Here is a 21,787-nt window from a genome sequence, read left to right on the forward strand (position 1 = left end):
TCTCTCCAACAGGAATCTTGACTTCTGTAACAGGCCTGGAGCAATCAAAGCCAGCAAATAGTAAAAACATAAACTCTCTAAAAGATGATGATCTTGTTTCTTTTCTCTCCATTTTGAAATCACTACATCTCAGTGACTTGTGTGATATTTCTAACTAAAGTCTAAATTTCTGATAGGCAAGAATTGTAACTTTTAATTAAATCAGGCTTGTGCCTGAAAGCCCCCAGTCCACTATACAGTTAGTGAGAATGAAATGTCCGTTAGCCTTTTTCAGAGGTGCAAAAAGTATGAAGAAGTAAATAGATTTTTATAGGCCTTTTCCCTGAGAAAAACCAGGGATGCTTTTTGGACAGTGCCTTTTCTCTTCTGCTTAAATAGTACTTCACTAAAACTCATTAATTGGGACTTTACTAATTGCCAATTTGCAGATAAAATACCTTTGACTAGCTATGAAAAAAGTTTCATTCAACAAATAGCGTGACTAAGATTTTGAAAGTTTGGTTACATTAAAAAATTGTTTTCAAACACTTTCAAAGCACAATTTATAGACATAAACAATGTACTTCTTTGGCTGGTGCTTTGAAAGGCTAGTTAAAATCCCAGGGAACTATCCACTGAAGTAGGACTTTTATTTTGTTCTATTTTGCATTGTACCTTAAAAGTAACAAAGTTATATTAGGGTAGCTTTTTTAAAAAATCTTTAATTAATACTTTTTACTGATTAAGATTGCCCTTCATGTTTCCCTAATTCTTTTTAATTAGAGAGGTTTGACAATAGATAGATAGATATCTCTTTCTAGAGAGTGATACATATATTAATCTGTGTCTGTTAATTTATTTGGTCACAGGCATTCTTTCCCCAAGAAGGCTGTGATATATTTCAACAAGTTCTTATTTAGCATCTGCTATCTACATAACACTGATGATAGGTGCCATTGGTGGGGGGGGGGGGGGTGCAAGAGGGATACAAAGGAAATATAAGGCCTACTGCCAGACTTAAAAGAATTTACTATTTAGTTAAGAGAAGTAAGGCAGGACCCATACTTAAAAAAAGATAACTGATAATCGAAGACTACACTTGATGTGAAGTACCCAACAAGTTAATCAATCAACCAGCCTTTTTAAGGCACCTACTAATTGCCAGGGACTGGGAATATGAGGCAAAAATGAATCAATCCCTGCCCTAAAAGACTATACGTTGAATCAGGAAATAATATGTACATATATAAACGTAGACAAAATAAATACAATGGAATTTGGAGAAGGAAGAAAGGCTTCATGCTGAAGCCTTATTTTCCACAGAAAGTTGTTGCTGTTGTTTGTCCTTCATTCTTGAAGAGGACCATGGCATCAGGAAGGTGATGCCATGAATTGTATTTAAGTGAATGAGGGCTGTGCAAAGTCACCAGCTTCACTTTCTCCTCCCAAGCCATCTGGGTCCAGTGGCCAGATGATTACTACTGGAGATGACCCAGGATGCAGTGGGAGACCTTAGCCTTTTTAAGTTAAGGTCTTTCCCAGTCTCACTTTGACTGAAATAATGCCCAATCCATGATTAAGGCTAGGTAAGAAACGAGCCAAGGAATGGCCTCTTTTACCTAATACATATATATGTATACCTAATACATATATATATATATATATATATATATGTATGTATATATCTGGGGAAGACCCTCAGGGTTCTGGCAAAAACAGAAAAAATTACTATTCACATTTACTCTGAGCCACAGGGGTCCAAACAATGACCACTAAATGCGGTTTGGGCTGGGACCTATTATGGGCCAAATGAGTAACAGCCAGAGTGTTATCGGGTTTAAGGCATGGTCCTTAAGAAAGAAATCTAGCCCGAAAATCCCAAGATATCTTGATAGGTTTCAACCATCAAAATTTATATTCCTTTGGGCACAGCACCCACAGGTAAGGGTATGATACCCTATGTGGACAGAGGAAGAGGGGGGACGTAAATGTATGGGAGAAGGAAGAAGGAAGGGGGGGAGGAGCTGCGTTGCCCTCCTGGAACTTGTCGGCTGGGTCCCCAGTGGGGCTGCCCATACTACTCTCAGGTTTTCTGCAGAAAGAGGAGTTCAGAGAAAGAACTAATGGTCTGTTGTAGTCAAGTAAGGCTTCATGAAACAGATTAGATTTAATTAACCTTGAATGACGGATGAGCTAGCAGGATAGATTTGGATAGCTAGATAGCATGGATGAAGACATTCTTGGTCAAAGGAATGGCATGAGAAAAAAGGAAGGGGAAGGAAGCAGTGAATAGACCATTCTGTAGAGCAAGGGGAGAGTGAGATATGGCTGAAAAGGTAGGTTAGGACCAGATTGTGAAGAGCCTTACAGATGACTATAAATTCTTCCATGGCAAAAATATCACTTTACAATAATCTCTTCCCCCTAACTTCCCATCCTCCTACCAGACCCCAGATCATGTAGGTATGGTAGAGAGAGTTTTCTGGACCCAAAATCAAGACACATAGATTTTCAGATTATTTGGTTTTCAAGACACCAGGCAGAATACACGCAGTCTAGAAGCATGCTGACCCTAAGCAGAAGGTTCTACAAAGAGGCCTCAGTACGGATCTCAGAGGGCGATATTATACTTCTTCCTCTTTCTGAAAGGGAATTCACTGATTAGGTGAAAATTTCCCCTCTGGCAAAACCTGGGGCTTTGGCATGGACTAGGAGACTTTGGAGGTGGATATTGTTGCTCTGGACAAATCACTTTTTCTCTGTATCCTTTGTTAGGATAATGAAACTGAAAATTTCATTATGGTTTGACCAAGTTTGTCCCCAGAGAAAAAGTGAGAAAATTCACTTCCCTCTCTTCTTTACCAAGGTGGGGACTCTGAGTGTGTAACTTTCATATGCTGTCAAACTCAGTTAAGTTATTGGTTAGTTTTGCTGAATCGCTTTTTTTATTCCTCTTTCTTTTTTTATTCTTTGTTACAAGGATAGCTTCCTGGGTAAGAGAAGGGGAAGGGATACATACAGAAATGAATTCAATGTAAAAACAAAAGACATCAACAATTTATTTAAAATAACTATATTACCTTTAGGGTTTCTACAAGTTCTAAACATCATGACCTGTTATGTTTGACTTTCAATGCCACCAGTGAAGCAGCCATATGTTCATGTTAACATAGACCTACAGCTACAAAGGATCTTAGAAGCCATTCAACCCAACCCCCTCATTTTATAAAGGAAGAAACTGAACCCTAGAGTTGCATAGATAGTAAGAGGCAGGATTTTTGCTCAGGTCATCTTGACTGCAAACCAGTGCTGCTTTCCACAATATCTCAGTGATTCAGATAGTTTCTGAGGGCAGCCTGGAAATCTGTGCTTCTCAGAAAATGGGAGAGTAGGAGGGGGAAATCAACCAAGCTATTGTCAGCACTCACCAATAACATCATTGTTGCTGCTATTCCTATTTCACTCCCTCGCCCAGGCTCGATAGCAGCTGGAGACCTCATTCAGTCAAGCTCTCCGTCATAGCACATCCATCATTTTTACACATATCATTCCAGTTGCCTCGCTATTATTGTGACTGGTATTAATCTTGCTTTGTTTCTATGCCAAACCTGGCTTTCATTGGTATAGTGAACTTCTAGTGAGAAAACTCCTTCTACCAAGGCAGACAGTCAACCATTCTCCAATTTTTAATCTTAGAGGGATATCTAAGGACACTGGGAGATGAAGTAACTTGCCAAGAGCCACCAGCCTGCATATCTCAGAGGCAGGATTGAACCCAGATGAGAGACTGGCTCTCTATCCAGTAAGACAGGCTGCCTATTACTGTTAATATTACTATTAATAATTCTATTCCTTCTCATCTCCCCACCACTGCCACCAATTTACCAGTGGGGGAAGGGATTGCTTCAATACAATATTTCAACTCCTTTTGACCTTAATATATTTTTGTTTTGAATATCTTTCTTTTTTCCCATCTTTCCCAATCTACCTTTACTTGGTAGATTCATGGAAGATTAGAACTGGAAAAATAATTTTGAGATCATCTAATATGGATCCCTCATTTGAAAAATGAGGAAACTGAGACTGAGAGTGGGGCAGTGATTTCTTCAAGGTCACATAGCTAGCAATTTCAACCTTCTTTTAGCTCATTCTTCTGTTCTTTTACTAGTTTTTTTTTTCAACCTGAATAACTTCTTTCTCTTCTATCATTCTAAGAATTTGCTCAGGGCAGCTAGGTGGCACAGTGGATAGAGCACTGTCCCTTGATTCAGGAGGACCTTGAGTTCAAATCCAGCCTCAGACACATAACACCCACTAACTGTGTGACCCTGGGCAAATCACTTAACCCCATTGCCTCATTCAAAAACAAAGTAGGTCTATAGTTTTCTCTGTGTTTTGACTTCTTGTTATCTATATCAAGACCATATTTGTGTCACAGCAGGAATTTGGAATAATCCCTTCTACTTATTGTTTCAAATAGTTTATGTAGTTTTGTAATTAATTATTTTTTAAATGTTTGATAGAATTTACTTGTAGATCTGTCTGGTCCTAAGGTTTTTGTTTTTGGAATTTCACTTATGATTTGTTCAATTTCTTTTTTAAGGTAGCATTATTTAAATATTCTATTTTCCATTGTTAAACTAGACTATTTATATTTTTGTAAATATTTATCCATTTCATTTAGATTGTCAGTTTTGCTAGCATATAGTTGGGCAGACTAGCTCCTAATAATTTCTTTTATTTTTTTTTCATTGGTTTTGAATTCACGTCTTTCATTTTTTTTATACTGGTAATTTGGTTTTCTTCTTTCTTTTTCTTAATCAAATTAGCTAATGGTTTATCTATTTTATTTTTTCCCCAAAACCTGCTCTTAGTTTTATTTATTAATTCAGTGAACTTTTCTTAAACTTCTAATTCTATTAAACTCTCCTATAATTTTCATTTTGACATTTAGAGATTTTTAATTTGCTGATTTTCTCATTTTAGTTCCACTGTCAATTTATTAATCTGCTCTTTCTCTCTTTTATTGGTGTAAACATTTAGAGATATAAATTTCCCCAAGTACTGCTTTGGCTACATCTCACAAATTTTGGTATTTTGTCTCATTTTGTCATTATCTTTAATGAAATTATTATTTCCATGATTTGTTCTTTCACCCAGCCATTCTTTAGGATTAAGTTTTTTAGTTTCCAATTAGTTTTTAATTTATACTTCAAAGGCCCTTTATTGAATGTAATGTTTTAGTGTATTATGGTCAGAAAAAGATGCATTTGACATTTCTGCTTTTCTGCATTTCTTTGTGAGGTTTTTATGTCCTAATACATGGTCAATTTTTGTGAAAATTCCATGTACATCTGAGAAAAAGGTATACTCTTTTCTATTCCCATTCAGTATTCTCCAGTCTATCTTTTCTAACTTTTCTAAAATTTTATTCATCTCCTTAACTGTTTTCTTGTTTATTTTTTTGTTTGATTTATTTGGGTCTGAGAGGAGTAAACTGAGATTCCCCATTATTGTAGTTTACCTATTTCTTATAATTCACTTAGTGTTTCCTTTAAGGATTTAGATGCTATGGAATATGATTTTAGAAAAACATGGGAAGGATTGCATGAAATAATGTGTGAAATGAACAGAACCAGGAAAACATTATGTCCAGTAACAGCAGTATTGTTCTAAGAACAACTCTGAATGACTAAGTCACTCTGAGTATTATAAATACTCAAATCAACTACAGAAGACCTATGAAAGAAGATGCTATCCACATCCTGAGAAAGAATTGATAAATAGAAGTCTGTATAGTATGATTTTACATATATACATATTTGTGATTAATGGTAGCTTTCTCAAGGAGAGGATGAAGGGAAAAAAATAAATAGTGAAGCAGAGAACAAAAGATAACTTAGCAGTAAGCACAGAAAAGCCACATAGCTTTGAAAATAATGTGTGGTTTTTATTACATAATTTTTCAAAAAAAGTAAACAGTGTGGAATGGAAATGCGTAGTTTTATATTGAATCTTCTATGTTGTATTATGTGCATGGAAATGTTCTTTTTTGTGTGTCTTTTTGTATTTAAATTCAATATGAATAACTTTTTTTAAAAAAGAATTTAGATGCTATGCAAATTGGGACATATATATTTAGCACTGGTATTAATTGTTTATGGCACTTTTTAGCAAAATGTTGTTTTCTTACTTATCTTTTTTAATTAGGTCTGTTCTTTTTTGTTTTGTCTATGATTACCCCATGATTACTAAGTGCTTTTTACTTTACCTAAAGTGTAACAGATTCTTCTCCAGCTTTTTGTATTTACTGTATGTGTGTCTTTCTTTTTCAAGTGTTTCTTGTAAACAACATATTGTTGAATTCTGGTTTCTAACCCATTCCACTATCCTCTTCCATTTTATGAGTGAGTTCATCCCATTCATATTCACAGTTATGATCGCTAACCATGTATGTCCTTTAATCCTATTTTCATATATTTATTGTTCTCTTTTTTTCCTGCCTCCTCTTTAAGAGACTGTTTTGCATCTGAGTAATGTCTCCCTTATTCTACCCTCTCTCTTATTCCCTTCTTTTTCTCTAACTTCTTTCCTTCCTCTTTCCTTGTTGGGTAAGGTGTATTTCTGTATGTATGTGTGTGTATTTTTCCTTCTTTTAACCAGTTCAAATGAAAGTGAGGTTCAAGTGTTGTCCTCTCCTCCCCGCTGTCCACTGCTTGTTATATAAACTCCTCTTTTCATACCCCATTTATGAGTGATAGTTTTCCCATTCTTCTTCTCCCTTCCCCCCTCTTCCAGTGCATTCTTCTCCCTCACTTATTCCATTCTTCTTCTAAGATTATCCATACACAATAGAATTATGCTAGACCTATTTAATTAGACTCCCTCTAGGACTCCTGGGGATGAAAAAGTTTGGAGGGGTTACATATATCATCTCCCCATGTAAGAATATAAACAACTTAACCTTATTTAGTCCCTTTGGATTTTTCATTCATATTTACATTTTATGCTTCTCAACTCCTTTGTTTGTATGTCAGATTTTCTAGTGACCTCTGGTCTTTTTATCAGGAATGTTTGGAAGTGTTCTATTTCATTAAAACTCAGTTCTTTTTCTCCTGTAGGATTACGTCCAGTTTTGCTGGGTAAGTTATTCGTGGTTGTAAACCTAGATCCTTTGCCTTCTTGAATATCATATTCCAAGCCTTCTGCTCTTTTATATTTATGGCTGCTAAATTATGTGTGAACCTGATTGTAGCTCCTTAGTATTTAAAACATCAAAAGACCATCTCATCAAACTTGACCCTGAAAAAGAATCCCCTCTACAACATACTCATCCAACCTTTGCATAGAGACCTCTAATAAGGGGAAACTTGCTTTTTCCTAAACATTTCTTTCTGCTTTCAGTAGATCTAATTGTTAGAAAGTTTTTCCTTTCCTCCAGCCTAAATTTGCTTTCCCCCCGCATCTACTTATACCTAGTTTTGTGCTCTGAGGCTGATCAGAAAAAGTATAAGCTCTCTTTCTTATGACAGCCCATTCAAATACTTGAATATTCCTAATTCTTCCCTTCTCAAATCAAAACATCCCTGGTTCCTTCAATGTTATCCTTATATGATTTGACAAACAGAACTCAATATCCTTCTACCTAAACCTTCCCCTCTTCCAAACCCCTTAATAGTGTCAAGGGCACTACCACCTTCCTAGCCACCCAGGCTTACAATCTCAGTGCCATGCTTGACTCCTTACTTTTACTCACTTCACATACCCAGTCTGTTGCCGACTCTTACCCTTTCTACATTCACAACATCTCTCCTATACACCTTTTACCAGCTCATATATTGACAACCTTAATACAGACCCTTATCACCTCCCACCCAGACTATTACAATAGCCTTTTATCTAAGGTCTCTGCTTCAGGTTTCTCCCCACTATAATCCATTCTCCACTCAGCCTTCAAGGAGATTTTTCTAAAGCTTAGTTTTGCCTGCATCACCCTGCTCAGTGAGTTTCAATGTTTCTCTATTCCTTCCAGCATCAAATATAATGTTGTTTGATATTTGAAGCCCTTCATCACCTGGCTCCTTTCTACCTTTCCAGTTTGCATCCTACTGTCCACCTACACTAGCCTGCTTCCAGTTCCTCAAACATTCCATCTCCTGTTTCCATGTAATTTTGCCCTGGGTGTCCTCCATGCCTGGAATACTCTTTTTCCTTCATATTCCCCTCTTGGATTCCCTGGCTTCTTTTGAGATTCAAATCAAAACCCACTCTCTGCAGAAAAGACCTTTATACCCTCTCCACCAGCCATTAGTGCCTTCCCTTCTCAGATTACCTCCCATAGGCCCTGTACAGATGTTGTATGTACCTACTTAAAATGCATGTTGTCTCCTCCATATAAATGCACCTTCCTTGTCTCTTGAGAGCAGGGACTATTTTTTTGGCCTTTCTTGTACTGCCAGCACTTGGCACAGTTTCTGGTTCATAACAAATGTATTTTATCAATCAATCAATCAATCAATAAACATGTATTAAGTACCTTTTATGTGCCAGGTCTATGTTGACCACTGGGGATACAAACAGAAGCAAAGACAGTCCTTGCCCTCAAGGTGATCCAAGTCATTAATAAAAATGTTAAATAGCACAGAACCAAGCAAAGATCCTTAGAAGCCTTCCCCAAAGAACTACAGTAATCCCAATTTGAAACCAAACCATTATTGACCACTCTGGGTCCAAGTACTTAACCAGTTCTGAATTTACCTACAGTACTCCCTTCAGCCATACTCTCTTAACCTCTTTTTATATCCTCAGAAGGTAACTGACTACTTCTCCTCTCACGCAGGACACTAGGGCTGACTAGGGTTGGAGTTTCTAATAACATCCAATCCATCAACTAGTTAATATGGGATAAGGGTATTAGCATTTATTAAATGCCCACTATGTGCTAGGCACTGTGCTAAGTGCTTTACAAATGCTATCTCATTTTTATATCATAGAGCCTTAGTTAATTAGCCTTTACAAAGGGCTATTTACAAATCAGGTAAGCAGCTAGATGGTGCAGTGGATAGAGCACAGGGCATTAAGTCAGAAAAACTCATCTTCATGAGTTCAAATCTGGCCTCAAACACTTGCTAATTGTGTGACACTGTGCAAGTCACTGAACCCTGTTTGCCTCAGTTTCCTCATCTGTAAAATGAGCTGGAGAAGGAAATGGCAAACCACTCCAATATCTCTGCCAAGAAAATCCCAAATGGGGTCATAAAGAGTCGGATATGAGTGAAACGATCTAACAACATCAACAACAAAGCAAGGATTGTTGTTACAGAAACATCCTCCCCAAACCAAAAGACACATTCTCCTTTCATTCAAACAAACACACACACACACACAGAGTACTGAAGTGTACATGTAGGGAACATATGTGACTGAGAGGTACCTCCAGGTCCTGGGATTGCTCTTCTCTCTCACAGGGCCCCCACCAATTTTTCTTATGGGCATAGTATTGCTGATGAGCAAGTCACTCCCTTGATCAGCAGGACTGGTTTTTTGTGAGGCTAGGTCAGATGGGTTCATTGACTTCTATCCTGTCTCCTCATCAGACCTGGTTGCTGCTGCTGCTTGGGTTACCATCTGGACCACTTTGATGGCTCTCCTGAACTCACTGGTTGCCTGAGTGAGCCTATCTCAGGATATTCATTCATTCATTTATATTCATCTAAGATTGGGAAAAAGTAAGCACAAAAGAGACAGGGGAAAAACAGAGGCATCATGTGTTCATGGACACATAATAGCCAGTTAGGGGTGAGGATCCTCCACCTGGCAGCCTGAAACAATCATCCTTACTTGAAAGCCTCCAGGGAAGAGATTGAGAGACACCTGGACCTTTTGTATACCTTATCATTATGAGAGGTGCTTATTAGCTGTGTCTCTGGGTAAGTCACTTAACTTCTGTTTGCCTCAGTTTCCTCATCTGTAAAATGGGGATAATAATAACCCTACTTCCCAGGGTTGTTGTGAGGAATAAATAAGATAATATTGGTAAAGTACACAGTGCTTGGCACACAGTAAGAGCTATGTAAATGTTAGCTATTATTATTAGTCCTTCTTGCTCCTCAGCCAAACTGAAGACTTTTCATCATCACATGACTCCTCAATCACTCATAGCAGAGAACTGGCTCCTCCAAGTTTTGCTATTAGATTGACAGCAAACAGACTACGTTCTGTACAACCTACCAGGAAGGGCAAATCTAAGAATGCTCTAAAGACTGGAATCTCATTGGCCAATCCTCCATTTCACACCTGAATGGTTCCAGTTCTAACTCTGTATCTTGTCCTCAACAACAGGAAAGACATTTTCAAACACTTTGCAAAAATCTAAATTAATGAGATATGTATTCAATTCATTTCAGCAATGATTTATAAAGCATCTTGGTCAAGCATTATTTCAGACCTTGGGAGAAGAGACTATGAAATAGTCCTCGGGCTGGAGCACCTTACTAATGTAAGCACGATGCTTTGGGGCCAAGCTTGATTATTACAGTTCTACCACTTTCAGTTTCTAGTGTTCTGTTGTTGTTTCTATTTACATTGTTGTAATTGTGCATATTATTTTTCTATTTGCTTACTTCCTTTTGTATGAGTTCATACATGTCTTCCTATTCTTCATCGTATTCATCATAGTCATCCTTTCCTACAGTCATATTAAGCCCAAGAGTCCTGGGAGAGACTCCCAGTCCTACTTCCAAGCTAACCGCAAAGCCATCATCCTGCAGAGCAACCCCTGTAGAGAGGGAGCCCATCACCAAATGCAAACCAACTACCATTTTCGGGACAAGCAAGCCAGCCTAGCTGAAACAGCTGAACACCGTGAGGGAGAGACAGGGAGGGGCAGCACCTGCTGGACAAATTAAAATATCACCACCACCTCTCCTTGGACCCAGAGGCAGACAGCTCAGAACTCTGAGTCCAAGAGCAGCAGGAATAGCAACACCCGTCAGACCATGGGCCCTACTTGTAGGCCAGCTGCTACAGCCACCATCTTGGTAAGCAACCAACTGCTATAAATAACCTGGCCACTGCCTCAGCAAGGGACCTCAGTCACAACTCCTGAAGACCCAGAAAAGAAAGTTCTCACCACCAAATCCCTGGGCCTGTCAAATAGTTCAACAACAGAAACTGAGGTGATATTATCAGTGGAAATAATATTAAAGATGATTCTTTGCCATCTGTTTCGCCTCTGCATCCTAAGAACCATGGGACCTTTCCATTTGCCTTACAGCTGAAACCTTTTCTATGTGTTCTCTCCCCCATTCGAATGTGGGATCCTTGAGAGTAGGGACTGTCTTACTGTTCTGTTAGTATCTCCAGTGCTAATGAGAGATGCAGGTAAAGTTGTACAGCACACAGAGAAATTGGAGAAGGCTTCAGGAAAAAGACTAGGACTGGAAATAGAGATTTGAGAATCATCTGGAAAATAGATGAGCTTACCAAAGGAGAAACTACAAAGGGAGAGAGATCTTCAAGGACACCCAAATTTAGGGAAGATGGCAAAAAATATCCAGGCAGTTCAAGAAGAAACAGCCAGACAGATAGGAAGAGAACCAGAAAAATCAGTATCACAAAAGTCAAAAGAGGAAAGAGTACCAAAAAAGATGGGATGGTCAACAGTGTCACATGCTACCAAAAGATCAAGACAGACTAAAAGGCCATTTGATTTTGCTGCTAGAATATTGTTGGTAATCTTACAGAAAGCAATTTCAGCAGCAAATTTAGGAAAGATGCAAGATTGAGGGAATTAAGGAGTAGTCATGGTCAGTGCTAAGGACTTGAAAGCAACAAAAATAGACTCTTCTTTCTAGAAGTTTAGCAGTGAAGGAGAATAGGGAACTAAGGCACCCTGGTACTTGACCACGCTGATAAACAGTATGGAAGGAGCTAGTAGAGGTAAGATTGAAAATGAGGGTTAGGGGGGAAATGATTATTGGAGCAAAATCCCAAAGGAGATATGAGGATGGATTACAAACACAACTGGAGTTTTAGCAAGCTCCATCCAACCCTGTCACACCTCACAATTTATAAGCAATTTATAAGGTTCTATGTGGATATGCTATTTTAGGTCAACATCTATCCAAGTCCACAGCTCTAGGCTTCCATCCAAGGAAGCTGAGTCAGATCAGGCTAGATAACACATAAAATAACATAAAAGATGTTTAATTAAAATATTATGCAAAGTAAACAGCAAGAAATTGATTTGGATAGCAAGCATGCATAGCCAAAATGACTGCCCTCTCCCATCCCTCTAAGAGAAACTGTCAGTTCCGTATTCTATCCCCACTGCACTCCCAATCAAAGGGAGAATATCTTTTTCCACTGATAACATTATATAAGTTTCTGATGTTAGACGTCCATTTTAAGGAAGTACTCAAGCCAGCCATAATTACTCCTTTATTCTTTTCTTGTCCCTGCTCCTGCTGTTTGGATTCCTTTGCTGTTGGAATCCTTTGGGTTCATATGTCCCTGTCTAGTAGCTTCTTTCCTTCCTCTCCCCTATATTCGGCTTGCTTTTATGTGTTGTCTTCTCTCATTAGAATGGAAGTTCCTTGAAGACAGGGTTAATCTCTCTTTTCACTTATTATTTGTATCCCTAATGCTTAGCACGGGGCCTGGCACAGAGTAAGCACTTAATACATACTTGTTGACTTGATTTGACTTGACTTGGTATCATCTTGGCAAGCATCTTTCACAGGAGGGGCCTGACCTTGAAAAGATGCCCTTGTGGGGTGGGAGAGTGAAGAGACTATTTAGCAGTGACTATTGTGTTATCTGGGCCTTTCTATGCATCATTACATTGCTCATATTTCTTTAACTTAATGCTTTTGCTGAACATTTATTATTTGGCAAAGAATGAATTTTAATTATTGCCTAAGCCTTCTCTTGAGTCTTAACTCAAGATAGGTTCTATGTGAGAAATTCCTGTCTGGATAAAATTTACTTTTGAAATTCAAAAGAGAGAGAGAGACAGAGGCAGAGAGGCAGAGATCTTGGTTCATTTAGGGAAAGGTTCTTGAGACCAGTATTTGAAACAGCATACACAATAACCATAAAAATATAAAGGGAAAAACCAAAACACCCCATCAATCTTGGCCCTGGAGAAGAACAGTGAGGTTGGAGGGTGGGGAGGGGGCAGGGAAGTGTGGAACTCTAGCTATGGAATATTGCACATACTGTTAGATGTGGTTGATGGGTTGGCTGGTTTTACTGAACTGCTTATTTCCTCTTTCTTCTTTAGTTGTTATAAAGAAGGCTCCCTGGGTAAGGGAGAGGGAAGAAGACATTAGGAAATGAAGGAGATTCAAAAATAAGCTATATCATTAAAGATAAGATTAAAAATAAAATGACCAAGATTGATGGCAGGGGTTGAGCTGGAGGGGAAGACTAAAATCAAGGTGTTGAAATCACTAAAGAAAGTAATCTGGAGATCCCTTAGATGGCAAGACAGATTGAGACAGGGTGAAGAACTCCCTTTCCTGGCTGTGTAAGTTCAGGGCTGGAGAGGGTGCAAAGGTTGTGTTGTCTTTGTAGAAAAAATAGATTTCAGTTAGTGCCCAGAGAGGAAAGAAGATAAGAGGAAGAGGTTGAGGATGAAGGGAAGTTTGTAAACAATCCAACAGGTTCCCTAGGGCACAGTGGAAGTCAACAAGAATTTATTAAGCTCCTACTATGCATCAGGCACCGTGCTAAATGCTTCAGATACCAAAAAAAAAAAGACAAAAATGGTCCCTTCTCTTAAGAAGCCCACAATCTAATGGTGAGGGACAACATGCAAATAATTCTATATAAGCAAGATACATACAAGACAAATTGGATTGATCTTAAGTAGAAGGCACTAATATTAAGAAGGACCAGGAAAGGCTTCTTGCAAAAAGTAGGATTTTTACTGGGAGTTGAAGCAAACTATCATGGAAGCCAGGAGATGAGGAGAGAGGGACTTCCAGCATAAGGGACAGCCAATGAAGAGTGCTGGAAGCCAGGAGAGGGAACATCCTGTTCAAGGAATGTCCAGGAGGCCAGGGTCAAATATGTAAAAGGGCGCAAACAGAGAATTTTATATTTGATCCTGGAGTCAACAAGGAATTACTAGAGTTTATGAAGTAAGAGAATGACATGGTCAGATCAGCACTTTAGGAAAATCCTTTTGATAGCTGAGTGGAAGATGGATTAGAATGGGCAGAGATTCAAAGGCAGAGAGACAAATTAAAAAATTATTGCAATAGTCCAGGCATGAGATGATACAGGTCTATACCAGAATGATGGCAGTGTCAAAGGAGTGAAGAGATGTAACTAAGGGAGAATCAACAGGTCTTTGCAGCAGATTGGCTACATCGACCCGGATGAGAGAGATTGACGAATCAAGAATGACACATAGCTGGAGAGCCTGGATGACTGGAAGAATGGTGGTGCCCTCCACAGTAATGGCAATGTTTGGAAGAGAGGAGAGAGAAAGAATAAGTTCCATTTTGGACAGGTTGAGTTATGATATCTGTAGTGCATCCAGTAGAAAGACAGATCAGAGGACAGGGATTTATTTAGAAGGAATAGGAGGAATAAAACTAGCTGAGCTAGTGAGGGTGATCGTATTCAGAGAAGTGACAGGGGAAAAGGATTTTTCCCTAGGCAGGTCAGGTGGCAGTTCTGAGTGACAGGGATTAAAGCAGCAAGAAGCAAGTATTAGGCAGGGAAGAAGGGGAAGTTATTAGGAGAGTTCTGGATTAATATGATGAATTGCCTAATCAACCTGATGAGATTACAGTATGTGGGCCTCCAGAACATGGAGAGGTCCCCACTGGCTGGTGCTTTTGCTCACAAGGCCAACGGAATCCTGGTTCTTGGCTGACTGGGATTCAAAAGGATGGAATTTTGTCAAACAGAACCATCTCACTTTCTTTGACATGTAGAAGTGAGCTTCTATAAAGCTGACTGATCAGGTTTCTCACTTTACAGAAGCCTGGGAGCTGGAGTCAGGAAGACTAAGGTTCAAATCTGGCCTCCATCACTTACTAACTGTGTGACCTAGGCAAGTCACTTAACCACCCTGTGCTTCGGTTTCCTCATCTGTAAAATGGGGGAAATAATAGCACCTATATCCCAGGGTTCTTATGAGAATGAAATAAGATAATATTTGTAAAATGTTTTGCAAACCTTAAAGGGCTATTCTATTTTCTCACCTGGCTGTACTACTTTGGGGCTTCTCTGACTGACTTCTCCCCCATGCCCCAGGAAGCTCATTACTGAGATCATCATCCTGCAAGATCTCATCAGCCTTGGTACTCATCACTACCCTCTGCCTCTCTGACTGGAGGTTGAGGCCATGACTTGCCTGGGGTCACACAGCTAGTAAGTGTCTGAGGCCAGATTCGAACTCAAATCCTCCTGATTCCAGGGCCAGTGCTCTATCCACTGTACCACCTAGTTGCCCCTATCCTTCAGCTATCTTTGGCATTTGACACCATTGACCATCGTCTTCTAGTTACTCTCTTTTCTCTAGGTTTCCATGACCCTTCTCTCTTCTGGTTTGTTTCCTGCCTATCTGAGGTTGGAGTCTCAGTCTTCTTTACTGGTTCATCATCCATATCATGCCCCCTAAACTATGAATATTCCCCATGGCCCTATCCTGGGCCCTTCTCTCTTTTCTCTCTATATCTCACTTGACAACCTCACCAGCTTCTATAGATTCTATTATCTGGCTTTTCTATGCAGATGACTCTCAAATCTATATAACCAGCCCTAGCCTCCCTCTAAAACTTGGGTCTCACATTACCAATTGCCTATTAGATATTTGAACTGGATAGGCATATAAAACTCACTATGTCCAACACAGAAGTCATTATTTTTTCCCCAAGACCCAGGGAAAAAACACCTCTTCTGAACTTTCCTTTCTCTGTCAAGGGTACCAACATCCTCTCATCACTCATTTTCACAACCGTGGTGTCATCTTTGACATCTCACTCTCACTCATTCCACATTAGATGCCAGATCTTATTGTTTCGGTCTCCACAACATCTCTTGTACATAGCTCCTCTACGCTCACACAACCACTACCCCAGGCCGTCATCATCCTGCATTGTAAAACAATTACCTCTTAAGTGAGCTCCCTTCCTCAAATCTCTCTCCAGTCTAATCCATCCTCCTTACAGCTGCCAAAGAAATCTTCCTAAATTTCAGTTCTAACCATATTACATCCCTTCTCAATAAACTCCAGCGGCCCCTATTATCCTTAGGATCAAACGTATTGGTATTTAAAGCTCTTTGCAATCTACCTTTCCAACTATCACTGGCCTTTATGCACTCCTTGGTTGTTCAAACCTGGCCTCCTTGCTTCTCCTCAGACACGATCTTGTATCTCCCATCTCTCCCATTTCTTGCTTTTGCCCAGGTTATTCCCCACAACTGGAATGCATTCCTTCCTCACCTTTATCTTTTAGAATTTAGAATTAGAATTTTAGAATTTAGAATTTAGAACTAGAATTCCTAGTTTCCTTCAGGGCTCAACTCAAGTGCAATCTGAAGCCCTTCCCAATCTCCTCCAGCTGCGGACAACCAAAAATCAACCTTGATTTTTTTTAAAGATATATTTTGAATGCACCTGTACATGTTCACATTATTCCTGATCCTTCGATAGAATGTAAACTCTCTGAAGGTAGGGCCTGTTTCATTCATGTCTTTGCATCCATAGCAATCTAGCACAGTACTTGGCACACAGTAGGTGCTTAATAAATGCTATTGGTTGATCGATCTCTCCAACTAAGTTATAAGCTCTCTGAATCCACATAATTTCTTCTTATTTGTATCACACTGAGAACATAGCAGGGCTGGGCTTACTGTGGGGAAGAATAAGCATTTATATAGCATCTACTACATGCTAAGTGCATTAGAAATATTATCTCGTTTTGTCCTCACAACAACTCTTAAAGGTAGGTGCTATTATTATCCCCACTTTACAGTTGAAGAAACTATAGCAAACAGAGGTGAAGTGACTGCCCGGGGTCACACAACTAGTAGGTGTCTGAAGCTGGATTTGAACTCAGGTCTTCCTGACTCCAGGCCCAGTGCTCTATCCACTGTACCATCTAGCTGCCTCATAGTAATAATTCAATGGAGGCTCATTCATTAATTGAGACTGATTTTTTCATCTAAAAGGGGTCAGGGGAGGGAGAAATAAATGAAAGAATATAGAGATAGAGAACATGATAGGAGAAAGACTAGAAGTTCTTAGGATAACACCCTACTTTTCATGCAACCCTTCCACAGGCCTTTGAAAGGGACCCATCCCTTTTACATCAGGCCTAGACTCTCTAGACTAGGTTCTTCACCATATTTGGGGGCCCAAAGGGTTTCACTGATTGAGAGAAGATCCCAAATGTCACAGCCCAGAGGGCAGCACACGGTATCCCATGTGGGACTGTGCTTCAGAGTATAGCAGATTTTGAAGAAGTTGAAAAAGTAGGTCCACCGCACTTTATCCTTACCAGGACTACCATAGAAACAGGAGATGTCCTATGGTGGTGAGACACAGCATTGGCTCTCTCTACCAGGACAGTAGACCCTTCGCTGGGGTCTATATCTTGCCATTTTGGTGTGTCTCTGTTAGAAGCTGCAGTTTGAGGCTTTTCCTCTCCTCCATGGTTCCTGTCCATAAGAGCCAGGTTGCTTAATAATCCCAGTGCTGAGATTCCCAGAATTCTCCAAGAGCTGCAGCCAGGTTTTCTACCACCTCCCATATAACTGAACTATTTCCTCTCTGTGCTGGGGAGTCAGCAGGCTCTTGGAGAGATATGCAGATTGCCTGCACACCCCAGAAGCGACTGCGTGAGACTGGGCAGGAGGTGCCTCCATAAGGAGCTGCTGCCACGCTGATTAACAATATATGTTAATGGGTAAACTGCCTGGGTCCCTCTTCTGTGGAACAAAGAGTCAACCAGAGGGGAATGTGTCCTGCACTTGCAATAGGGAAAAAGGGAGGTGTTTGCTCTGAGAATCTGTGGGAGAGTATTGCCACATTCTTATCATCTATTTTACTAAACATTTGACTAAATGTCTTTGGCTTGGAACTAGTGGTTCTCTGGTCAAATCTGATAAACAAAAGGCTTGTGAACTGAGATTTTTGAGTAAATGCTGACCCAAAATGTTACATGAAGATGGGATGGCTTTGAGAGGGTCTGTGATCAAGAGAGGGCCAGGTTTCACCCCCATAAGATGCCACAACAATGCCACAGCAAATGCTGAAAATTACATTTAATAGGAAAAATTAAAGTCGTATGCTTAGATTGAAAAATTCCAAGTACAATGTGGTTGTACAAAGTAACAATACAATGATCCACAACAGTTCCAAAGGACTCATAATGAAAAATGCTATCCACCTCCAGAGGGAGAACTGATGAACTCTCAGTGCAGATTGAAGCATTTTTAAAATTTTATTTTTCTTGCTTTTTCTCCCCCACAACATGGCTAATGTGGAAATATTTTGCATGACTTCATATGTATGTATAATAGATAATGTATTTCTTGACTTGTCAATGGGGAGGGGAAAGAATGGGAGGAGGGAAAGAATTTGGGACTGAAAATAAGAAAAAGTAAAGTAAAACAAAAAGCCAAGTACAATGTGGGAGAGAGATTGTTTCAATAGTAAAGAGCTGGAGGTATTAGTAGGCTTCAAGTTCAGTATGAATCATTAGTATGATATGGAAACCAAAAAAGCTTATTTTTTTTAGGCTGCTTTAAAAAAGGCATGTATCCAGGAGCATGAGCTGATAATTCCATTGTATTGTATTCTAGTCAGATCGCATCTGTAGTATTTGGTGTTCAGTTTTAGGTACCCTGTGTATTTTAGGGAAGAGAAAGGGAACAAGAATTTATTAAGTACCTACTATATGCCAGACACTGTTCTAAGTGCTTTTTTTTTTATTTTTTTACAAATTTTGCCTCAGTTGATCCTCCTGGGAAGTAGGTATTATTACTATTCCCCATTTTACCATTGAAGAAACTGAGACAGAGAGGAGTTAAATGACTTGGCCAAGGTGACACCGTTAGTAGGTATATAAAGCTAGATTTGAACTCAGGTCCTCCTGACTCCAGGCCCAGCAGTCCTTCTACTGTGCCACCTGGCTTCCTTTTTTAGGAAAGACATTTATAAACTACAGAGTGTCCAGAGAAGAGTGCACAGGATGGTGAAAAAAGATCTTAAGATCTTGGCATATGAGGATTTGTTGGAGAAATTAGAAAGAAAAGACTTGAGGAAGGGATATGTTACATGATAGCTTTCTTCCAAGTATTTGAAGGGCTATCTTGTAGAATTGAGGTTAGACTTTTTCTGCTTGGTTCTAAAAGGCAGCAAAGTTTCTATAAGCAACAAACATTATGTTTAATAATAATAGCTAACATTTATATAGCACTTTCTATGTACCAGGTTCTGTGATAAGCAATTTACAATTATTATCTCATTCAGTCCTCACAACAACTGGGAGGTAAGTGCTATTATTATCTCCATTTTACAGATGAGAAAACAGACAAAAAAGAGGTTAAGTGACTTGCCCAGGGTCATACAGCTAAGTGTCTGAGACCAGATTTGAAGTCAAGTCATCCTGATTCCAAATCCAGCACCCTATCCACCATGCCACCTAGAGCTCTCTAAAAATGGAATGGGTTGCCTGAATAATAATAAATTTCCATCTCATTGGAGGGCTTCAGACAAAGGTTGAATAACCACCTTTGGGGGCTGTTGTAGTGGAGCTTTTGGTCATATATAAGATGGACTTGATGGCTCTTCCAATTCTGAGGTTCCATGGGCCATAGCTACATGATACATCCAATCCTAAGGAAGGTGGAAGGGTCCCCAAAACAAAATTCCTACCTCCCAATTTTGCCCAAGTGGCCTCTGGTCAAATTAACCTATAAAGAAAGAGGGCTGCTTATTCCTTTCTTAAAAACCTCGAAAAGATAGGAAACCCTGGGAAAATTTGTATGAACTGATGCAAAGTGAAGTGAGCAAAACCAGGAGAACAATTTATATAGTAACAGCAATATTATAAAGATAATCAACTTTGACCAACCACAATTCCAAAGGACTCGTTATGAGACATGCTATCTACTTCCAGATAGAGAACTGATGGGCTCAGAGTGAAGACTAAACTATGTATTTTTTTTCTCTTTCCCTTATGGCTAATGTAGAAATTTGTCTTTCAAGTATACATGTATACATACTGTAATTTTTTTTTCAATCCCCAAAGGAAACTGCCCTCACCTTTTCTACCAATGCATCGTATTGCCTCAAAGCCCTTATAATCAGGAGGTTCCTCCTAATATTTGATCCAAATACTGTTCACTAGCTACACACTCATGCATGACTCTAAATTTGCAGCTTCTCATTAATAATCTGTGACCATATTCTCAGGTTAGCTTCCCCTGAACCTCACTCCCTCAATCTTTGCTTAGCTTTACTGGGTGAAAGAATTTAAATTCAGAATAAAATAAATACAATTAACAATTTTAAAAAAGAAAAAGGAGATAAGACTGAAATAGGCTCCAGGGCTTGGAGAAAAGGCCTATTCTAGGAATGTGCAGTGTGGAAACCTTAATAAATTCATTAGTGGCATCACCTAAGTTCTGAGGAGGACAGGTACTGCATGGTGCTACACAGGTGATAATTATTACTGTTACAGATGCAATGTCCACATCTCCTCTTAAGCAAGTCTCCCTTACTCTGTCAGTCTTTGTTCCAAGGGAATTGTTTCCTGGAAGGTCTTCATATCCATACTCCAGTCAGGGGGTAATTAGCCTAGATGACTGAAATGATAGGAATGTCCCTAAGCAAGACCTTAGTCTCTCCTCTTCCAAAGGAAAACATTGCGTAAGCTGTGCTATCTAGGGTATTAGGGACTTTCTTGCCCCACCTGGGAATCTGGAGAAGGCCAAACTTATTACAAAGGAATGAAATTGTTGTGCTAGAGTTTCTCCACTATTGTGGAACCCCCTGCTCACACCCCTCATAGGGCATATGGTTTTTGTTGTTGTTGTTGTTGTTCAGTGATTTCAGTCACGTCCTACTCTTCATGACCCCATTTTGGATTTTCTTGGCAAAGATAGTGGTTTACCAAAGTGGAGTGGTTTACCATTTCTTTCTCCAACTAGTTTGACAGATGAGGAAACTAAGGCAAACAGGGTTAAATGACTTGCCCAGGGTCACACAGCTAATAAGTGTCTGAGGCTTGATTTGAATTCAGGTCTTCCCAACTCCAGGCCTGCTTCACTTTAACCACTGTGCCACCTAGCAGTACATATGGTACATTATTGCTGATCTCAGGTTCTGTGGTTGACCTGAAGTATATATTCCAAATCCAGAATTCCTTACTTTCCAGCACCATGTCTTTCCCATGCTCTTTCTAAACTTCTCCTAGGCCAGCCCAACCCCACCCTCCAAAACTTCATTACCAAATTAAACTACTTCTCCTTAATTCTACCTCCCAACTCTCCCACCCCAGACTAATTACCCAATTCCTCCTATTCAAAATCCTGATAGAATTCCACCTTCAGTGATAATAACAATTGCTTAACAGATGTTAAGTATTTTACAAGACTTTCAAATTCTTTATCTCATCTGATCCTTTTTACATCCTGGTGGGATAGACTGGGTAATTTTACATATACATTCCACAATTTTAGAGCTAAAAGGGGCATCAGAGGTAATTCAGTCTAATCATCTCATCTTATAGGTAAGGCAATGGGCAATCTTGCAAAAGCAGTAATGGCAGAACCAGGC

The 21,787-nt window shown here is 39.4% G+C and overlaps 1 pseudogene; it reads left to right on the forward strand.

Moving 5' to 3' along the window:
• The first annotated feature begins 10,976 nt into the window (after positions 1–10,976).
• Positions 10,977–21,787, forward strand: part of LOC114037748 — a 51,389-nt pseudogene continuing 40,578 nt past the window's right edge.

Source organism: Vombatus ursinus, unplaced genomic scaffold (genome assembly GCF_900497805.2).
Source record: "Vombatus ursinus unplaced genomic scaffold, bare-nosed wombat genome assembly UNPS02010548.1, whole genome shotgun sequence".
Lineage (NCBI taxonomy): Eukaryota > Metazoa > Chordata > Mammalia > Diprotodontia > Vombatidae > Vombatus > Vombatus ursinus.